This window comes from Lonchura striata, chromosome 1 (genome assembly GCF_046129695.1).
Source record: "Lonchura striata isolate bLonStr1 chromosome 1, bLonStr1.mat, whole genome shotgun sequence".
Classification (NCBI taxonomy): domain Eukaryota; kingdom Metazoa; phylum Chordata; class Aves; order Passeriformes; family Estrildidae; genus Lonchura; species Lonchura striata.
The window spans coordinates 111050833-111073352 of record NC_134603.1 but is presented as its reverse complement, the minus strand read 5'-3'; the positions used below and the strand labels follow the sequence as shown (position 1 = coordinate 111073352).

The window sequence follows — 22520 nt, the reverse complement described above, 5'->3', positions numbered from 1 at the left end:
ATTACTGGGTTAAAACAGTGCTGAAATCACCTCAGTAAAATTTCTGGCTAGAGCTGTGTTGCTCCTGACTGACTTGTTAATGTAGTGACTAGAGAATGCTGTGCTTATCTTCTCAGATTTGGGTTTTTTAGATCATTCTAGGAAGATATAGAGATACCAATTACTCATGAGACCACTATAAAGGGTCGTGCTTGAGAACCCCCAAGGTCAGGTAAATGTTCATAGGTTAGTTCCTATGGCTGCAGTTAACGAAATTGAAGTGGTTCAGTTCACTTCTGCCAAAGGACAACATAATGCACCAACTGCACAGAGCTTGGCCACACTAGAGAACTTGACCCCTTATTTCTTTCACATTATTCCAAGGTATTAGGTGCTATCTTTCAAATCTACGATGTAGTAAGACACTTACAAAATTGTTATGCTCAAATGTACAGATCTTGTATAGTTAGATAGTCAACCTTATAAATGGTGTGTGAAATTGCTTTTAAATAAATACCAGATTTTGGGAAAAAATATTGTTGCTTTTTTTTCATTTTATATGTTTTTTGAAAAAAATTGTTAAGATATTAGTGATAGTTGCTAGCAAAGAGTAAGATAAAATATTTTGGTTTGGATATTTTTTGCAATGTCTTATTCAGGAATACTAAGTGTAATACTTGGGAACAGATAGAACAACTGTACTATCTCCTGGCTACTGTAATACACTGCAGTTAAGCTGTAGAAGTAAAAAATCTAGTTGTGTCCCCCCAGCTCATTAATTTAAATATGTGTTCTACCTTTTTGCAAGTAAGTTTTGCTTAATGAACAGCCTAACAAGTTAGCCATAGATATCACAAAAAAAAAAAAAAAAAAAAAGAAAAAAGAGAGGGAAATGCTACATATGGAGTGACATGGAAGTGACTAATGTTAGTCGTCAGAGTCTTTATTTTAATATTTAGTCCTTTCCTAAAAACATAGGATGGCTTGGGTTGGAAGGGACTTTAAAGATCACCTGGTTCCAGTCCTCTCTGCTATGGGCAGGGACACCTTGCTCTAGACATATACTGGCATTAAAAGTTCCCATTCTCAGGCTGCCCTTTATATGCATTACTTCTTATTTCATATATTATTACTAATCTACTACATCAATACTATTGTAAATATTATTAGAAACACATTGAATTAACTTTAAATTCACTAATATGAATTCTTTTTAATTATCTTGATGATTTATTTTATTGAGTGCTTGGCAATAGTTTTCTTGTTAAAAATGTTATTTTTAAATTAATATTTTCATTAATAAATAAAAAAAGCTAAATGTAAATGTTTGGGTTTAACTCATATTATCATATCAGTATAGTGTCTTTGTAAGCAATATTACTGCATGTGCAATCCTTAGACCTGTCTGACATAAAACTTGAGAAAAGGATTGGCTGTCATGTTTATATCCTGACTTTTAATATTAAGCATCAGAAAAAGGACCTGTCTGGTCTGTTAGGGAAATTTGTGGAAGGTCAGTACTTTCTGTTTTGCTGTCACAGGCTTAAAATGAATTTTATTTCAGTCAAAATTACTCAAAAACAGCTGTTCTTGGGATAGAGTATGGGGGCATATTATAGACTCTGTGACCATATTGCTTTTAGAGGGAGGCTCCAGCATTCCCTTAAACATGGGGATGACATGCCATCATGTCTCGGATGTCACCAAGAGCACACTGTGATCTTAGCATCTGGGACTACTTGTGGGCTCCGTGTGCTGTGGAGCAGCTCCCAGGCTCTTTGTGGGGTAGTGGGTACAAGGCAGAACCTACTGTGCTCCTTGGGATGGTAGAGACAGTTTAGGCAGACTGGTGGGGAATCTTAACAGGCACAGATCTGGCTTTACTGCTTTGAAGTTTCTGATACTGGAGGAAGCAATGTAGAAAGTGACCCCCATTTTGGCTTAGATGGTATGCATTTACTGTGTGTTAGCAGAAAGCAAACATCTGCCTGGTAACCAGAATGTGGTCCACTACAACTAAAACAGTGTGTATTTATAATGTTACATCAATCTCTCATGTTATTTCTAACCACTGTTATCTACAGTTCAACAGCACAGTCAAAAGAGTGATGGCAATAATAAAAATGAGAGTGTACAGTAATAAATGGCAGATGGGTGAATTTTTTAAATATTAAAAATACCAGTCTTTACACTTCTGAATTTTACATAATCCACAGTAGGTTCCCATGCCTTCATTAGGTACCTCAAATAACAATGGTCTTCAAGCTGCTTAGACTATTTTTATTCTCCAAAATTACTGGAAGAGATTTGGTGCATTTTAGCATCAATCTGTGGTACTTAAATAGCCTACATTTTGCACTTGTGACTCCTACTGATGTTGTTTAAAGGAGTAGACACATTGTCATTTTACTTTATTATTTATTTTTTATTTCAGCAAGACCTACTATCTGTATCATCTATATCTATATAATCTATATCTATATAATCTATATCTATATCATCTATATCCATCTATATCTGCACCTATATCTATCCATATTGGAATTATGCAGAAATGCTGTGGATGATAAAAGGTTTTTTTAAAATCCTTTGAGTGTTTGCAGTGTAGAGTGTTTCTCTATTGTTTCTCTGTGTTTGTTTTTGAATTTAAGAAAGGTAGCTCTATAAATTTGCATGACATCATTAATTAATGAGAAGTGTTGTGCACTTTGTGGATTAATAATTTGTTGCATTCATTCATCCTTTTCTAGGGTATATTTGTGTAAACTTAAACTAGTGACAATATTTCTTTAAGTGGAAAATCTGAAAGCTGTTTCTGTTTCTTTCCCTGTTTTCAGGCATTGTTTTGAGCACCTTAGATAAGTAGTCAAACTGAAGGTTGCAATTAATTGTCCAGAACATGGGAATGGAATGCTGGTCTGGCACAGCCCAAATAAGTTGTACTAAATTTGGCATGGAGCATAAAAGAAGGTGAAGTCACTGTTAATGATATGTCCCAATTCGTAAACAGGTGTTTGCCCAAGGGGAACACACCAATCTTACTTTGCAAGCATTATGGCAGAGTGATTCACTGGAATATGTGAACGTTTCTAACCCTTCCCTCTCCCAAAATATATTATGTCAATCCTTTTAGCAATTCAAGTTCAGTGAGGTATTGCTTGCAGCAGTGAAAGAGTTTGGATTCCAGAAACTGTGGCACTTTTTATCTATTAGCCCATCTAATGAATGGTGTTTTAAAATTTGATTGGCAGCTTCTTTTCCCATCTTAATTAAATTGCTCCTTCACCCCAGTGTCTTTAAAGGACAGAGCCTTTGTTTAAGATGTCAAGTTAGTCTTTTATTTTTTGATTCCATGGGGAGCAGAGCTTGCTGACAAGTTGAGATAAAAGTGGAGAATCAAGAATATACTTGTTAGAATGCTCATTTAAAAGGTCTTAATAGTACTAATACAAAGAGGGAAATGTGCCCAATCACATTATTCTTCTCCACCTGACATGCAATGAACATGTAACATTTATACTATTTAAAATCATTACTAAAGATAAAGATTAAAAATAAAGCAATAAGTAATTTTGGAGAACACAAATACTTCTGAAAGCATGAAAACAGTTAAATGTGTAGAAAAAATAAAAATATTTCAGTCAAAAAGTTTTCTGTTTTTTTAGCAGAATCCTTGCTTAATTTCCCTTGAAGGGAAAAAATATCAAATCAGCACTGCAAAAAAATATTATTGCTGTTATGGTAGGAAATATTGATGGAGAAAACAGTTGATAAAGATTTGGTTCTTAAAATGTTTAGTTTTAAATTAGGTGGGTATTAGAAGCAGATTATTTTAAGGTCAGCAATTGTGAATTATTAGACTAATTTCCTACAATTTGTATTTTAATATGCACCAGTAGAAATTGCTTTCTTGGAGCCTTTCAGGGCTTTATTTGCATGTACATTTGACTTCAAGGGTCAAAGTGCAAAATGTACTATTTGAAGTTCACTGACATTTCTCACATGGATGTAGTCCTGTTCATCAGCACAAGGTGGCTGTAAAAAGTTTGTCAGTTTAATGAGACAGAATTTTTCCTGGCTTGAAGAAGACACATAAACCCAATTAGAAACAATAAAGGTCATCTTATTCTGTGAGGAATGTGTTTGCCATTCACATTAACCTCCTGTGGAGCATTGTTGCTTGTAAAATTGTCCTTTATGGTCACAACTTTTTTCAAGGACTTATACAGATTCTGACATATTTGCAAAACACTTTGCTAGGCACTGAAATAACCTGATGAGGAGTTGTACTTTTGTATATAGCCTACAGTGAGGTACAGTTATGTTTTATACCTAGGGTATGTTTTATATTCACTTTTTAAATTAACTTATCCTTTGCTTGTCATCATGTTTTAATTAAGCTTGCATGCAAAATTTTTGATAAGATGATAGAACTTATGGAAATGAAGTTAAAATTCCCTTAAGTCTTGTCACTATACTATATGATAATTAAGTGATCTTAGGCAAAACTAAAGCATACTTTTATTAAAAGGAGACGGAGTTGAGACTGAGAAAATATAGCAAACCAATGTAAACATTATCCAGATTAATGATTTGGATTAAAAACCACTCAACTAATGCTTTCTAAAGCAATTACAAATCATGTTGGAATGAGAAAAAATGCAGGCTACCATGTTCTAGCAGTGATATGAAAAACATGGTGGGACTTTGCTAACTTGCTTTTCTATTAGTTCTGGAATGAAAACACTATATTATAGAAAAATATTAGGGAAGACCAGTTTCTTCTTAAAACTGGGCATTTTTACATTAAAACATTTTTATGGGTTGCCAAACAGTCAAAGTAAGGTTGGAAACAAAGTGGTGAATATGCAGTGAAAACACACATTTCTTCCTGCCCACACAGTACATGGCACCATGGATGAGTCTTTCAGTTATAGGGATCTTGTTCAGAGAATACATGAAATGTATTTGTTTTGACAAGTATATTGGTACCTACTATCACATCATTGATTATTTGGAGGTCAATAAAAGTAGTTGTAATGGGATATAGAGAAAACATCTTTACTTGTTAAACTCCTAAAAATTACCAGGAATAAATCCAGACATAGAAGTCTCATGTTTTGCCTGACAATTACTCAAATTAACTGTTAATTGCTTTCTTAAGAGAATAGTTTGCAGCAGTGAAGATGTGTCCCTAAAAATATCCTTTCCATATTATATATAAAATATGCGTGTTGTCCATATATGGAGAAAATTAGAAATCTCATTCTCTCAAAATAGCCCATACTATAATGAGTCTATCCTATATTCTCCCTAGCTGTGGAGAATAAAACCCAGGAATCTTCAGTAGCTGAATCCTAAAATTCTTAACTCCCGTGATGAATCCTGAGTGCAACTAGTGTCTCAGCCAATTTAGAGGGCTGTGCTTTATGAACAAAATCTGACCCTTTCTGGGAAACAAACAACTTTCAAACAATGTTGTATTGCCGTGGAGCATAACTGCTTCCATGCTTCAACTTTATATGGAGGTTTTGTAGTACAATCAGAAGTTTAAAATAGAAAGTTTAATTACAGCCACCCAAGACCGTACTTGACAGTATAATTATCTTGTAGCAAATTGACCAGCACATCAGTTTTGTAGTCACAAATGCCACTGATGCTTTCGAATACATTTCACAATGCATTTACATATTAAAAGATCTGTGTACCTGCTGAGATACTTTTTTCATCCTATGAAATGTAAAAGCACATTGTTAATAAAATGTGAAGTTTATGTGTATATAAACTGCACTCTTAAGAAAATGAATTGTAAATTACTTGATTGGGTTAACTTAAACCAAATGAGCTGATTATTTTGCTTACTGAACTTGTGGCATCAAATGTTTTTGAAGCAGAGAGGAATGGAAGGAAATAGAAATTCAGTTGTTGTAGTTAAATTTGTGACAAAGATTAAGGAAAAAGCTCCGAGGATACGTTTAGTGCAGGTGTGAGTTTTCTTTCCTGCAGAGGAATTTGTGTGTCTCAAAGCAGTATCGGTTGAGTTGAGAACAGAAGACAGGGATAAAAGACCGCGGCACAATAGGGAAGAAACCTGCTTGATCCCCTGCCTATTTAAGTTAATTAGTTAATAGCATATTTTTCCTAAAGCTTTCTTCTGATTGGTTTTGAAATGCATGTATAAGGGTTGGTATGAGGGAGTCGTTGAGCAAACAGGAATTTTAGAATGTTATATTGTGTTTAAATCTTATAGATTCTGTAGCATTTCAGTTACCTGAAACTGGTATGCTCATTAGAAGTGTTACTTTATTGTTTGGGGGTTTTTTTAGCAATGATGTGACATAGAAGAGAAATGTTTATTATGTATTTTTTCACTGATCTAAAGGGAGAAGTTTCTGTTCTGATCAAATGATTTCATAGTTCTCACAAATTACTAAGGAGAATATTAAACATTACTGTAAACATTTTAAAATCCTCAGTAAGAATTTAACTGGTGTTTAAGAACTGTAAAAGTTTTGACAGAGAATTCTGTGTACAAAGAAGGTCAATAAGAAGCGACAGAGGAGGGCATTTCCAGAGAACTGGGTAAAGCTGATATTCAAATAAATTAGATGAAGACTGAAATTAGTGTAAGGATATTGGCATTACATTAATCATGAATAAAAATAATGGAATGGCTGAAATGGAATTGTGTTAGAAAATTACTTAGGAGTATAATATAACCAGTAATGGTTGCTACAACTGTATGGAAAGATACGAGATTTTTATTTCTCTTTTTTTTATGTGTTTAGTTTGAACTATTAATAAATTAATTTACTTCTTATTGAGTTATATTGTGCCACAGTTAAGGAAAAAAACTATATGTTCAGGATTGTTGTTATTCAGTATAGTTTGTCTCTCATTTCTACTCTTTGTTCTGGATATTACTTTACAAAATCACTGCAAAGGGAAAATTGCAAGTACCTGAAAAGAAAGGAGAAGGGAAAAAAACTGTATTGCTTTTCAAAGACTTATGGATTGATTACAGATTCAGATAATATATTTTTTCTAAAATCTGTTTGTATGACAGCTGTGAAACATCATCATCAAATCTGAAAGGAAAAAACCCTTGATGTCCTGTCATAAATAAGATATAGATAAGATATGCTCCTAACTCATCCACCACTTATATCAAGTGACCAAAAAAAAACCCCTTTGCAATATTTTCATAGATTGATAATAATAAAAAAATAATTTGAGAAATACCCAGATGAATCTTGTTGTAAACTGGAAGATATTTGAAAGCAGAACAAGTAGTTATGGAGGGGTAAGGATCTTTAATGGAGGAGCAGGTAAATTGAGAGAGGCACTGGCCAATATCATGTGGAGAAAAACCAATAAGATGAGCACTCATTAGAAAAGACTAAATGAAAGAGGGCAGTTTTCAATTAGCAGGGATAATTACTGTTAGAAGTACCCCTTGCCATTTTGAAAGGGATTTTGTCCATCAGTACTTTGATAGTATCTCCTGATAGTGGTAGTGATCTTTGAATGTTGAAAATGCTGAATATTAAGTTTGAGAGAAAGATTTATTTTATTTAATAGAGAGCTACTTTTTTTCAAGTGAATTATTGCAACAAGGTTACTTTTTGCTTCATTTTGTTTCAGTTTTTCTGTTTCTGTGGGTATTGTTATGACCAATAGCAGCTGAATGTATTTCCTCCATACACAGAAAACTGCTTTTTAATAATACAATTGTATATTAAGAATTATGGAGATTTCATATATTTGAATATTTTATACAAATATAATTATATATTAAGATTTGGGATTATCTTTTGGGAAAATAGTATTTTTCTAGCTTGCTTACATTCTGCATTTGATTTTTTCCACGTGTAAAACATCACTTATGCAGTGACAAAGCTTTATTTTCTGGTTTCATTAGAGCTAATTTTATGTTTTGTAACTGGTCAATATTTACTTTTTAAAAAACAGAATTATGATAGAACAACTGTAGCAAAAATCTATGTTCTTAGACTTGTTGACAAAAAATACTTAGAATTTTGACCTGCATATATATACTAATTTTATTTCAGTTAATTTTAAAGTGCTCAGATCATACTAGAGGAGCAGGTTGCAATGATGTTTTTTCCCCCAAGTAAAGGCAACCACATCAGTGAGATTTTCTGAAGCAATAACTTTCTAATAAACATTTAGGCTGCCTTCTGCATAACTTGGCTTGTAAGCTCTGTGACACCCTAAGCTACCACAGGTATATGAGGTGTATTCTAAACTGTAGTTTTTGAGTCTTCCTTGTTAATACTAATGTGTTTTATAGTTGGGGTGTGTAGTTAGAGCTACAATATTTGATAATTGTGTTTCAAAACCTGCTTGCTATATGGATTCAGTGTACTGGTATCTGTGATAAAACTTCAGGTTCAGACAGAGAATAACTATTTTGTAGTGGTCTAAAAAAATGTTCCTCCATCACAAATTAGTGTTTTCCTGTAGCTTTTTGTAATACTAGGAATAGCACAAAAAAAGAGGAAAATAATGGAGCCCCAAATAAGGGACACTTGTTTGCTTTGGGTATATGTTGATTGTTTTTAAGCTGTACTTTGACTTTTAAGTAGAAGGATAGACTTATGTTGGAATGGTTTATTTCAATGAGAAAAAATACTGGTAACAGTTTTCAGGTAAAATTTTAGATGCCTATAGACAGAATTAATCAGATTTTGGGCTGTACAGATCATGAATCAAAACTCAAATGTACTAAAATTTTCTTTAGAGGACTAAAATGTTTGTGGTTAATTTCTCTGTGGACCACTTTTCTGGCTGCTTTTGCAGCAGGAACATGTTACTTTCATATTTCTGCTATATGGAAGGAAAAAGTTTTGGTGAATACCAGTATGTAACATACTTTGAGCTTATGTCTATTCTCCTTTGTTAATTTTGCTGTCATCTGACTCTGAGAATTCATGTCTTGATGTGTATGCACTTCAAGACACCCATTGTCCTTTCAGGGTATGTTGAAGAGAAATGGATAAAGACGGGTAGACTTCTGTAGTCATTTACAGGACACTTGATGTCCCAGTCAAACAGGAGTTGTGGAAAACGGAACCTAACAATATTGTGGATAGTCTTGTACTTGAGCCTAAGGAATTATTGAGGAGTGTCTTCAGTTTGCAGAACAGGGGGACTGATAAGTGATGTGACATAGTCATTGCTCTATTCCCTTGTTTTAAGAAGGTTAGGGTAGTGCCAAGTAATGGTCTGGGGGGAGCTTAATTTCTTACTCCAGGAAAAAGCAATGAAAGCTGCTTGCAGGATATATACCTTTCATAGAATATCTGAGTTGGAAGGGATCCATAAAGATCATCAAAATCCAACTCTTTTGAAGATGAATAACATTTTCAGAAACAAGTAACGTAGGGAATACAGATTTTTAATGTATTTTTATGCTATTTCCCCTATCACGGCTCTGTATGTGGGTAGTTCAGTCATTTTACTAAGATTTGGGATGCTAATCAATCAGGTGACATGCAGACTGTAATGTACAGCAATTCTCTAAAGTGGTAGTTAAACCTTTGTCAACAGAATGTGCAGAGAGTCAAACTAATACTTAAGGAAACTTCAGTGCATGTAGAGTTATCCATGTGTGTGCTGCGAGAAAGAAACTGTGCTTTTAACTGAAAGACCTCCCTGTAGGAGTGTAGAAATAATTCCCAATGATAGTGAAATGCTGGGAATGCTTCTCAAGTAGAATCAACAAACTGTGTACAGGAAATTAGGAATATCCAACTTACAAAACTGGTTACTATGCTTTTTAAATTGTTAGATATAAAAAATTCAAACAAGATCCTTCAATGCTCAGTGCAGTATTAAGTTCCAAATATTCCCCTGGATTCCATATGTCAGTTTTAATGAAATCTGAAAAATCATTCTCATCACATGGAATTGACTGTTTTCTGTTTTTTTGTTTTTGTTTTGGAGTATTGTGAAAACTGGGGGAAAATGCCATTCGTGAGCATATGTGTTGGAAAAGCACTGATCTTAGTCTATCTCATTATCACTTGAGGGGTTATCACTAACTCATGCCTATAAATGCAGTATTAAGGGTAGCTGGTATTATAAAAATTAAAATTTGTAATGTCCTCCAACCTTTATAGCTGTTTTTAGTGAAGAAGAAAGCTAAGAGCTCCTCCTCCATGCAGTTTAAGGGATCCTGATACAGTTTCTGAGGCACAAGAATACCTCTGTACTCAAAGAATCAAATACAGCAACATCTTGCTTCCAATCTGTTGATTGTTTGAATTAAGTTAAGGGCAAGACATTATTATTGTTATTTATTGATAATGAATTGACTGGCTCTGATGAGATGAAATTGTCCTTTGATTCCATTTCTCATACAGACTTCATGGCTAAGGGCCATCTATGGATATCCCTTGAAAAAGGTGGGAATGCTTTGCAATGATATAGGTGAATGAGATTCACAAAAGCAGATTTCATCTAGGGAAGTTTGATTTTCTCTGTAGTCAGTGGAGACAAAGAAGGGTCTTCTGGAGTCAAAGACACTGAAAGATAGGTACCTTCTATTGTTAAAAAAAAGGTAATGATCTCTCCACTCTTTTATAAAGGAAATTGAGGGAAACTAGCCACCTCATCTTACAATTTGTCTTTGTGGATCTCACTGTTTTATACAGCTGTGGTCCTGTATTTGCTCCAAAAGAAAGCAAGGGTGCATATCATCCTGGTTCCTCATAGTTTCTTTGCACTGTGTGGGTAGCAGGCACTTCTTCCTCCTGTTCCTTTAAGCATAAGCTCTGCAATGGAGTTATATCCTTCAGGAAATTATTTTTGTTTTATATATTCCCCTAGGAATTTTATGTTTAGAACATTGTGTTTGGTTCATATTGTCATTGCACAGCGGGTTCTCTGTAGTAGTTCTTTCCACAGGAATGGTGCTCAGTAATTCTCTCCAGTCCCATCATTTAACAATCTTCCAGCTGTGTGCTTCTTTACATGATCAGTGGAGCTCAGGAAGTTTGCTCTACACCTCATGTGAGGTTTTATCTATTTTTATATATTTTCACCATTAACTTTTGACAAGTGGCTTAGCATTGCTTTAGAGAGAATTGCTTACATGGAAACTGTCAATGCAGTCTGATTTCAGCTGTGTGGACCTGCAGTGTCAGTCTTAAATGCCATCTTTCTTTATGGACTCTTAATCAGATTCCAAGGCATCTGTTGGTAACAGTGGAAGCAGGCACTGGAGGTGGTCCTAGAAAAAAATGTGAATATGGACTATTCATGAATATGACTGAAAAGTAGACAAATATTTTTCCTTAAGTTCCTATCATTTTATCCATGTTGAATTTTGCCCTCATCCATAGCAAATACTTCTTTCACTCCACCTTTCCTACCCTGACAGATGCTAAAGGAAGAGAGCATTGCTACTCTTTCAGGGGATGTAACTGTATAACTTAGGTCATGTTTCTGAGCTCCACCAACTGAAAACATCAAAGTGAATTTGTTCTGATATTTGGCCAACTGCTTTAGTCATCCCTCTAGACAAAAAGTTTATCTGGATTTTTGGTCTGCAGTGTGGCTAGAGTGTACGCTACCCAGATGTGTTTTCCTAACTTTGATGCAATAGAATAAAGGAAACATAAATACCTTTTTGAATACATCTTGTTATGGCCAGTAATAGTTGAAACTAAGTTAAAACTATTAGATTTGACTGAACTGGGGCATGAACTTCAGATGTGTTACATCAGGGGAGCAAGAAAAGTGTTTAAATTAAGTTTTTGTGGGTTTTTTTAAGAAAAATATTTTCTTATCAGAAAGGCTATCTCGGCCAAAATCACTAAGAGCATTTGTTACTAATTTAGTGGGGTGCGTTTGCATGAGATTATATATTAGTGTTGAAAAGCGAGCTCTTTCCTGTTCTACATAATTGAGTGGATATGCAGTAGAATTATCCTTAAACTTCTGCTCAGACAATGAGAAGAGTTTTCTACATTTAAACCAGAGAAAGTTACAAGGTTAATTATCACATTTCAGGCACTGAATTGTACCTGATATTTGCTATCTCTACCCTATGCTCCTCTACCTCAAGCAGCCCTACTGGGAATCTTAGTCTTAGCAGGATTTATATAAGACTTTACATCTTGTCCCATCTCCTCCATAAGATCAGCTGCTTGTTAGAATAAAGGACAAGTTGAAGAATCAGATGTTTGCATGGAAGGTTGTTATCTAAATGCATTAAGGCTTGTGTGTTTGATGGGAGGCTAATTTGTCAAAATTTTCTGTCATGGATAAAATGGCTTTCTTCTAGGAAGTAATGTTGAACTGTGAATCTTTTTGAGTGTGACACCAAAGACTTTTAAAAACGGAGAGATTCTTTCCCTTAACTCCAAGTGGCCTGAACTGTTTTGCTTTTGTTAAGCATGTAATAGGTAATGTGGCTAGGTCAAAAATGAGTAACTTTGCCATACAGCTCTTTTTTCTATAGAGAATTGGTGTTAAACAAACTGGGACGTTTTTCATTATACTGTTTACTAGCTCTTCCATATTTTCATTCATATTAAGGAGAAAACAAAAATGAGGGATATGAGTAGAACTAGTAGTTGTTCTACTGCAAGTAGGTAAAAAGTCATATATCCAAAGACATGAGTGAAAGACTTTTTCTGTTACTGCCAATTGTGAATAATTTTTGTGACATTTATCAAAGACTAAGAGACTATAAGTACATCATTAAATACTGTATTTTGAAATGAAAGTCAGCAGCAAGAGAATGACATAGAATGTTATGCTGAATAGTAAAGACTCACTCCTGTGAGTATGTATGTGCACATATAATGGCACACACTTACTTTTCCAAAACTAACCCATAGCCTGTGAGGGGACAGGCTTACTTCATTAGAATAATCCTCAGATAAAATTATTTTTACACTCTAAAATAATCAATTGTTTTGTGGCTCATCTTATATTGAACATAAATGAACCAGATTTTGGAATGAAAATTTTCTTACTTTGTGTTTTGTTTTGTTTGGGTTTTTTAATTTTTTTTTTTTTTTTTAATTTTTGTTGTTTTTATTTCTGCCTAAGTTCTAAATCTTATGGTTAACTGGCAGAATGCAGTGCTTGAGTTTATTGTGTGGCTAAGGCAGGTGTGCAGGTAAAGAAAACTGCACCTGGTTATGTACCTGCAGGCTTTTTTGTTTGTGAATTAGCAGGGTATTTCAGGTGGGAATAATTTTCTTAATTCTTCAGTTTGAGAAAAGAGAGAAGGTGCAATTCCAGGTGTGCAGAAGAATGAGTATCATTGGCCATTATCTGCAGCACAACTAATTTGGTGGCCAAAAGATATATGTTCTTTTCATCAACACCTGAAGATTTGCTGTTGAACACATTGTAATGTTTCTTCAGATGTTTGGTTTTTTTTTTTTTTATTTGGTTTCTGTGTTTTTTGTGCTTTTTTTTTTTTTTTTTGTTTTGTTTTGTTTTCTTTCTGTAGATTGAAGGTTCCAGGCAGGGATGATGTTGGGTGACACAAGGCAGATGATAGACTTGAGAACTTACTAGCATAAGAGATTTGATAAACAAAGTATGATAAGCTATTTGCTGCTTCATTATTAGGTTAAGACTGCCTGCTATGTGACTTGGACTTGGCAGTAGAATATTTTTGGTCTTTCAATACTGTCTTCCCCCCAGAAAATGAAACTACCCACTAAAAATAATCATACCTGTATGGCAGTACCTGTTGACTTAGAAGTTTAATGTCACATGAAATAGGATGCAGTTCATAAAAGTTTGTTTGCTGGGTATTGTGGTGAAGCAAGCATTAATGTGGTCTGTGCTGAACTTCAACTGTGGAGAAACACAAGAGTTTTCTTTGTCTGAAATTTATTGTTGTAGCACTTTGAATGAACAATGAATTTTTACTTTCCTAAATGATGCAATGATGCTTTTGAAACATTTTTTTTTTCTCTAGTAAATCCAGTAAGAATCTCTTTGCTTAATTTTCTTCAAGATTTGTAGACTGTGTTTTTGACTGAGTTTTACAAAACCTGTATTTCCTATGTTTTGAAATGGTTCTGTCTCTTTCAGTAAAAAAAGAGTAGAAGACATTATAGCAGACTTGTAATTCAAAGACAAAGTATTCAAGCATGCAATTAATGTATGATGTCCTTTGCACTTTGACTTGGGAAGCTGTTTTATTTCCAAATGTACTGTCATGTGTTCTCAAGATTTTACTAATAACATTGAAAGTCTACAAGTTTTTCAGAAAAGTTATTTTAATGAGAGAGGTCCTGGAATTAGTGTTATAGTTAAGTCTGAGCTTCTAAGTAGCCTGCCATCCATTTTCTTTGATTTCTATGTTGTTTGGAATTTGTTTAATTTAATCATTCTTAGTCTTACTTTTACTCTTAGACACTGTATTAGTCAACCACAATGTTTTTTAATCACTTAAAATTACATACTAGCCCACCAGAATGTAAAATTCTGGAAATTTCTTCAGGCAATTCAGTATAAAGCAGAAATGCCAAAATTGCAAGTGGGATGACAGTGGCTTGGAATTCAGGTTAGAATTTCTTTATCTTCAACTGGCTTGCTGATTCGTTTGATGCTGTTACTTTTATTACTTTTATTTTTATTATGTTAAAGGTCTCAGAATAGAATTTGGTGGAATATCTTTGTGTTCATTTATACAGAGGGGAAGATATCTACATTATGTTTTACTTGGATTTGTTTTTATTATTATTTTCAAGATATATTTGTCAACACTTTTTTTTCATTATTACAATAAGATGTAGCTATGAAATGTGTTTTATAGTGTACTTTCTGGGAAGCAATAACTTGTGGATTTATTCTAGATTTCTAAATCTACTCTCATTATGTGATATCTAACATGCTGCAAATGCTTTCTTTCCTCTACTAGGTGCTCGTGGCTGATGACAGAGAGAGTAGTGGTCTTTGACAGGATGAAATTATGCATTTATTGAATGATGCAGTGCTCCTACTGGAGTTAAGGAATCCTTAATTTAACCTATAGGGCTTCACTGTACATTAATTTTTGCAGAAGCACAATCTGATGTCTTGATTTCTTGGTCATTCGTAATTTAATTGCACCGATAGACAATTAAAAATTTTCTGGTTGAGTCTCCTGTTTTTTAAACTGTTTGTTTAGGTCCATAGCCTATTTAACACACAGTTGAAGCATGCAACTTCAACTGTTTAAAGTTTTTTCTTTTATTGTAAAGTTTTTTTTGGTCGTCATTACATAATGCCATGTATTTGGTGATACAGACCAAGCTCTCCACCTCTCTGTCTCCATTTAGCTCATGTTTGGCTGTATTTTATATACATTGCTGCCAATTCAACCACAGCTTCACAATGAAACTCTGTCTTCAACATTCATTGACTATCACAAATTCTGTGACATATCTGTATGCTATTTAGCACATCCCTTTGCCTAAATAGAACTTTTGTTTTGAAGGGTTAAGTAAAGGATTCATTGTAACTCACTGTGTTCTTCGGTTTGATGTAATTTGTAACAGATGTTACTTCACTTGGATATGCTACTAATTTTATAACTCCACTTTTAAATTTGAACTTTATAATGTAGAACTTATTTTTAAACATATTGCAAAGTATCTTATATATTTCGGAACGTGTTTGTAGAATAATTTCAATAATTTTTTCCCCTCCATCTTGGTTTGTAATAGTTGTACCAAATAAGAATTGGTTACTTTTACTCACTGTTGCAATTTCTCACATGCAAAACTGCTTTAAGTCTTTACCTGTGGATAGGCCATTGACAGGAGGTGTCAAGTATTTAAATAATCATCTTTGTATTGTTGCTGTTGACCATATGAATTCATCTGGTATTTCAAAAATGGTAAACCCTTAAAAAAACCCCAACCAAATGCAAAAAGCCAATAACATATGAAAAAAGAGACTAATATAGGTAAGTATATTAATCAAGTTAAAATAGCCTTAACTGTAATGTTTACTGCAGATGGAACATCAGACACAAAAGCAATTCCTCATTTCTCTTCCCATGGCTTTACACAAGGAAGCTCAGTTAAGGATGGGCAGTATAAAGATGTGTTTAAATAAGCAGTAAACGGTGAACAGTGATGGAAACAAGCAGGTTTTAGCCACTTTATTAGTGTTGCTAAGACAGAAAAAAAATATAAATTGATTTCTGCACATGAAGAGCTGCATGTTTTGAATCAAAGGAATATGAATTTCTTACTCTAATTAGAATATACTAATTTAAAGTAGAGCTAACCAGGTGGTCTCCATGCTTGGATTTTACTGGAAAGGTTGTTTATGTACTTAGTACAGACAAAATAGAAAATGGTATGGAACAGGATGACATTGATCTCTCAGGGTTTTAATTTGGGCTTAAATGTATTAGTAATCAAGTATTTTTTGGATAATGCACTGAGGTGTCTGGGGTTCTAAACCCACTAAATGTTTTGCAGTAATTTTCAAAAATAATTCTATTCAGACTATAATGGTGTAGGTAAAAGCTGGAGAGAGAGACTTTGAAGAAGAAGCCTATTTTCTTATAGAGTATTCTAAAGAGGAAAAATTTAAAAGATGGAGATATTTTTTCCCTTTTGACCTGACCATATTCATACTCCTATGCTGCTGTATAGCTGAAATTATATTTACTTTATCCCCAAAGATTTTCTTACTGACATCATTGTCACTAGTTCCTAAAATGAAAGAATTAAAATAAATGATGCAGCATGATTCTCTGTGGCAATAATCCACTCCCACTTTGGTTTTGTGCAAGACACAGCTTTGATACTTGTGAAGTTTCAAAAGAGGGTTCTGAATGTAAACAGTGCATACATTTGGCTCTTGTAAGTGTTTGAGTTGACTGTCATCAAAGTGTGCAGCCTTTGTTATGCTTGTAGATAGTGTTGCTTTGTGGCAAAATCCAATTTAGAAAGATGCAATAGAGCTGTTAGTGATAATTCTGTCGTGGAAGCTACAGAAGAAAACAAAACCACACAGCTTCCCTGACAGCCCTCAGGATTTTCTTAATCTAACTCTTCTTGTTTCCAGAGGGACAGACTATAATAATTACTTGTGTTAATTTCATGTTCATCAAGTGAGGCAGTAGATTTTCAGGAGGTAGCTGTGTGCATCCAGATAAAGCATGGGTCGTTGTGTTGCCATATCTTTTGTCTCTGCTGTCTTCTCTCATCAAGGCCACGTTGAGCTTCACTTGAAAGTCGAGTATTTGGCATCTAGTGAATTGATGCTTTGTTGTCATCATGGTGGTCCTGTGCCACAATTTAAAGAGCTGCAGTCATGGTTAGCACAAGCTGAGACATCCTCCTAAGGGCAGATAATTGTGGACTGGGGTACTTAATCCCAATGTGCGCTCTCACGTTGCCGCTGCTGCGCTGTGGGAACACCATGGCGTTTAGAAATGCTCCCTCGTGACAGGGACATGGTTATTCTTCCTGGTGACGGAGCGTTTGATAAAGATCGCCCTCTGACATGGATATCTCTGCCCGCATTCCATAAAGCTTTAGTCACCTGTCAAAAGCTCTGCGCACAATGGCTGTTGAGTGAGATGGTCTGCACAGGGAATCAAGCTGCTAATCACTATTTCTCTATCTTGGAAACTACTTTGAGACTTGCCTGTTTAAGAAAACTAAAAAGTTTACTCCTAGAGTAAGGGTATTAAGAATATTATATATTGAGGTAAAAAAAGGGGCATGTAAGAAAAAAACATGTTTGACTTCAAATGCTGGAACATCCTATGTGATTTAAGATATGTGATGGAGGCTTCTTAAAACCACACAAAAAATAATTAGATCTTGTTTTAGGTTTGGCAACTGAGTTGTATTTCCTTCTCTAAAATCGGGAAAAGGGTGAGACTCGTAGTAAATGTCCTGTGTCAATAGCAAGGAAGAAGCCATAATTAACATTTCTCAGGTCTCCATTTCTTCCTGCTTTATACTCATAACAATCTGCTTTATGAAGATTAATTCTGCTTAAAAATAGTTGAAAGGGATTGGATCAATTAACTTTCTTGCAATAAATTATTTTGTAAAAATAATTGCCAGAAGAAACCTGTGAGCTTCATCATTCCTGTGTTAATTTCAGAATAATTAAATTTCCAAAGTTATCTTTCTTATTGTAACAAAATTTTCATACAAGAGTTGCTCATAAGTGCTATGGATTACATGTAAAGGGATTCTCTATTCCTTAAATGCCAAAATTCTGTTTCTTCATACTTAATTTCTACTAAAAATAAAGTTACTTCAAAACTCTGGAAGCTGAACCCAAGCTATATGACAGTAAGACTAGTTGGCTATTTTTTTTGCCAGTTGTGAATAGCTGTTGTTTTTCCTTCTTCTGTTTAAACAAAAAAATAAAACCAAATTATCTGTCACTTTTCCTGTTCTCCATTTTAGGATATGGCATAAAATCTGGCAGAGTTTTTGGTCCCAATGGTGTTAGGGACTCCAAGAAAACACTGCCAGCATACAGGAAGCTCCCTGGAACTTCATGCTCCTTTCTTGCCCTTTACTTTTTCAAAGTTTTCTTCAACTTCCTATCCAGCTAAGAAGAAAGTGTTTTGTGTTTTTGGAATTGTATTTTTTTTTTTTTTTTGTATTATTAGAATAAGTCTGGGAGAGTCATTATTATGGTTATTATTGTCTCAAGAAATTTGTCTGCATGTACAAGAGTGGGCTATGTTGCAAGCCTTTTTTCAAGAGGCATAACCAATTTTGAAGTTATTGCTGGATGTTAAACAATGCCCTTAAAATATCTTACATTACCACTAATGATGGAGAACTCTGGCTTTAAAACTTAACATCAGCATTAGTTTACAGTTTTCACATGCTTGGCATCTTACAAGACCTACTTAGCAATGAAATGAGGATGGAGAGACATCTTTCTGCGTAAACACCTAAGGCTGAAAACACTGAGAAATGTTCTATGCTTGGAAATTATTGAAGTCAAATCTTTGTAATAGTGATGGGGACTGAAGTTCTCAAGCTTATTAAAAAAAAAATCTGGATTTCAGCTCTACCATTCCAGCTATGAATATGAAATTTAGTGAAAATCTTAAACATTATCTTTATTTAGAGAGTAATTCCTCATATATTTTTTTACAATGTGCTTTCATAGTAAGTTAACTGGCCTTTAGTTTTCTGTAGTTACATGTAGTGAAGCAGAGTAGGAATCTGTTCAGAAAAAAATTTAAAATAATATAATTTAAAAGCAAGTTTTGATCAGTTATAAAAATATATGCTCGATATTGTACTTCCACACTATTTCAGTATCTCTGAAATATTTCCTACATCAGATAATTTCCTTTCTTTCATAAATTTTAGAAAGATAGTTTGAAAAACTTATTTTTAGTTTTCTTTGCTTGAAAGCTTTGTGATGTTAAAGAAGGAGAAAGAAAAACTTTAAGTAGGCAATGATAGGTCTTATGCAATATAGATGGACTTTTTACTTAATATTTTCCAGTTGGTCTAAAATCTCTGTATGTAAGCTACCTTTTGGACTGTCAGTTGCAATGTATTTTCCTATCTATCCTGTGAAAAAGTGAGACAGGGAGAGGTTTTCTTTTTTTAAAAGGTTTTATATCTATTTAGAAAGATGATAAAAAGGATATTAAACGGATTGAACAGCTACTCTGAGAACAGAAAACCAAGTTGGGAAATTATGGAGAAATCATGACTGAGTCTGAAGAGACTAGGATCTCAGATTGCATAGGGTACAGATTCTTTATGTTCCTCAAATATTACAAAATATAAATAGAGATGTTCAGGTGAAAATAAAATGATTGAAAATATGGATGTCATATTGTTAAAACTTACTCATTCCTAAATTCTGCAGGTGTTTGAATGAAGGAATACTGCTGAAATTTTTAGCTCATATCCTGAGAGATTTTTAGAGTAATTTTACTCCATGAGAAAAGATTTTCCTTTTTTGACTCCTCCTATCAAGTATTTACTGTGTAATCATGTATTGTCAAGGAATCTTTAGTCTTGAGGCTTTTTTAAAATTACTACATTGGTGCATGCCTACATTAGAGTGTAGTAATTCATGTTGTACTGTCCTGTATCCTGGATATTCCAGATCTCAGAAAGCTATGTTGGGTCAGTTTATCTGTTATCAGAATAATTAGTACTTAGAAGTGGTTTTTTTCCCTCTCCTTGTTTTTTCTGCAAGTGTAAAGTAGAACTTGTATATATGCAGCTATCTGAAGATTTAATTGCTATGTTTCAGTGACCTGCAATGCTTAAAGACTGTGCTTCTCCTTTAGAAACTTAGGACTATCACTTTAATAAAACTTACCTTATATTATTGTGCATGGAGCTGTAGAATTTTGTGCCAAAGAAGAACTTTAAGTAGTTGTTAAGGTTGTTAAGCAGTTTTTATAAGTTATGGACTTGGTGCATCAGGCATTGTTTGGGAGTACTGTGATATTTGTTTTACACCTAGAGCCTGTGGAAAGGTGAGCATCTCCTTTGTTCATGGTTATAAAATGGGAAGAAAACCTATCCTAAAATGAAGGCTCCATAAGGTAAAAGGCCATGTCAGTTACTTCTCTTTATGCTATTTGTGTTTCTGAAGTATGTAGGAGAGTGTCAGTTGAAATATAGTACAGAGTGAGAAATCACCTGGGAATTTATGAATGACTCTAGAAAGTAGCCTTTGCTGTGTAAGTGGGGCTCAGGTAGTTATCACACAATGGTAACTCTATTTGCCTGGATCTTCAGTAAAATTAATATTGTCTGAGCATTATCCATGGTAGGGTACAGGTAGCTTGCCAGGAATTCTGAACTGTACTATCCCAATCGGTGATAACATTATAGGAAGCATACCAATGAATGAGCACACCTCATCAGCATGTTAAATTCCTCTCCATTTATTTTTCTTCCCAAATTTTCAGTGTTGGACAGGAAAAGAGATCAGATATTTGAAGGCCTCTGTTAGACTGAGGAAGATTTTACTGTTGTTGCTTATCTCAGAAAGATGAAGCTGTACAATGCATGAAATTAGTGGTTACATGGGTCAGAGACATCTGATGTAGGTTGCTACATAGTGTGCTGCTTATCAGGTGGCTTTATCACTCATAACTCTTGGAAAGTACTGTGGTATGGAACCTTTTGTAGAACATGAGGTGTGGAAAGCATCAAGACTTTGGTCAGAGCAAATTGAATGCCAACACAAATGCATCAGGTGACATGTCGGTGATATCATTACTTTGACCAAAGTTTGTGATGTTGGTTTTCACTGCTTGGGATTAATTTCTTGGTTCTCCTTCACATGGTTAGCTGCATTTTTTTGTTTGTTTGTTTATTTTGTTACTTGGCTCTGATTTATGTAGTGTTTGGACTCATGGTGTCCTGTGGTCTCTCTGCTTTATTTGGAAAGATTGCATTTTAAAATCTAAAACAAAAGCTATCAACACATTTTGTTTGAAATGTTTCATATTTATAGTCCTCTAAAATTCTGTTTTCTTTATCTTCCCAGTCACATGGGAGCTTGGAGGGAACACATATACATCTCTAATGCCAGCATTGCAGATTAAAAATAGTTTTCCTCCACCAAATGCTAACAGCTGGTTGGCTCTCTTTCCCTGCTGAAGATGCATCATATATAGTATTTTCATTTTCCTGCTGTTGCCAAAATGTTAATGGATCAGGCTCTGCACGTTGTACTTTGTAAATTCTGTTGTAATACTAATTACACTTAACTTTATTTCTATGAAGCTTTTCACAACTCCAGTCAAACACTTATTACCCTGTCTTGCAGATACATAAACAGAAAATGATTGAGAGAGGTGCTTTGTGTTGATTTAAATAACAATCAGATAATCAACGCTTCTGTGAACCAAGTGTTGTTTGGGTAACATGGAGATGTGATGACACTCCTGAGAACAGGTCTTCTATGTTGTGCTCCCCCGGGATGAACCCATAACCTGTATACCTTTCCTTTACTTGAAGTACTCCAGTGCAAATACTGTGGAAAGTCTCTTGTCATATTGACATTACAGCAATTGCCTATTGGAATCACTGTCATCCTCTCTTTTCACCAGTGATGGAAAATGTCTACACATTCTATTTCAAGAATTAAGACGTTTATAGCAATATTTTTTGAAATACATTTTTTTTCAATGCTGCGAGTAGACAGTATTGTATACAATGACAGGTTATTTCTGAACTGAGTAGAGTATTGTATAATAGCTTTTCTGGTTTCCCCCATCTTGAAGTACTCAGCAAAACTTTTACAGTATTAGACAAAGTGAATTTGTTACTTGTATTTTATTTTGAAAGTTCTTTCATAGTGTTTGGCACTTAAAGTGATATTGCCTTCATATACGTGATCCATAATGTTTACATTTTGGCATAAAAGCTGAAGAAACTAGGGCAAAACATGGAGAGACATGAGAGTTAATAAAATAACAGATGGCAGCTGTGTTCCAATGGAAATAATTATATGCTGCCTTTTTAATAGCATAAAATCAATGTGTTGTTTTTGATTAATACAGTAGGTTTACTGGT

General features: G+C 34.3%; 1 protein-coding gene across 5 annotated transcripts in view; it reads left to right on the top strand.

Annotated features, from left to right (window-relative positions):
* BBS9 (Bardet-Biedl syndrome 9) overlaps positions 1 to 22520 on the top strand; it is a 278787-nt gene that overhangs the window by 100842 nt on the left and 155425 nt on the right. The window lies entirely within an intron of this gene.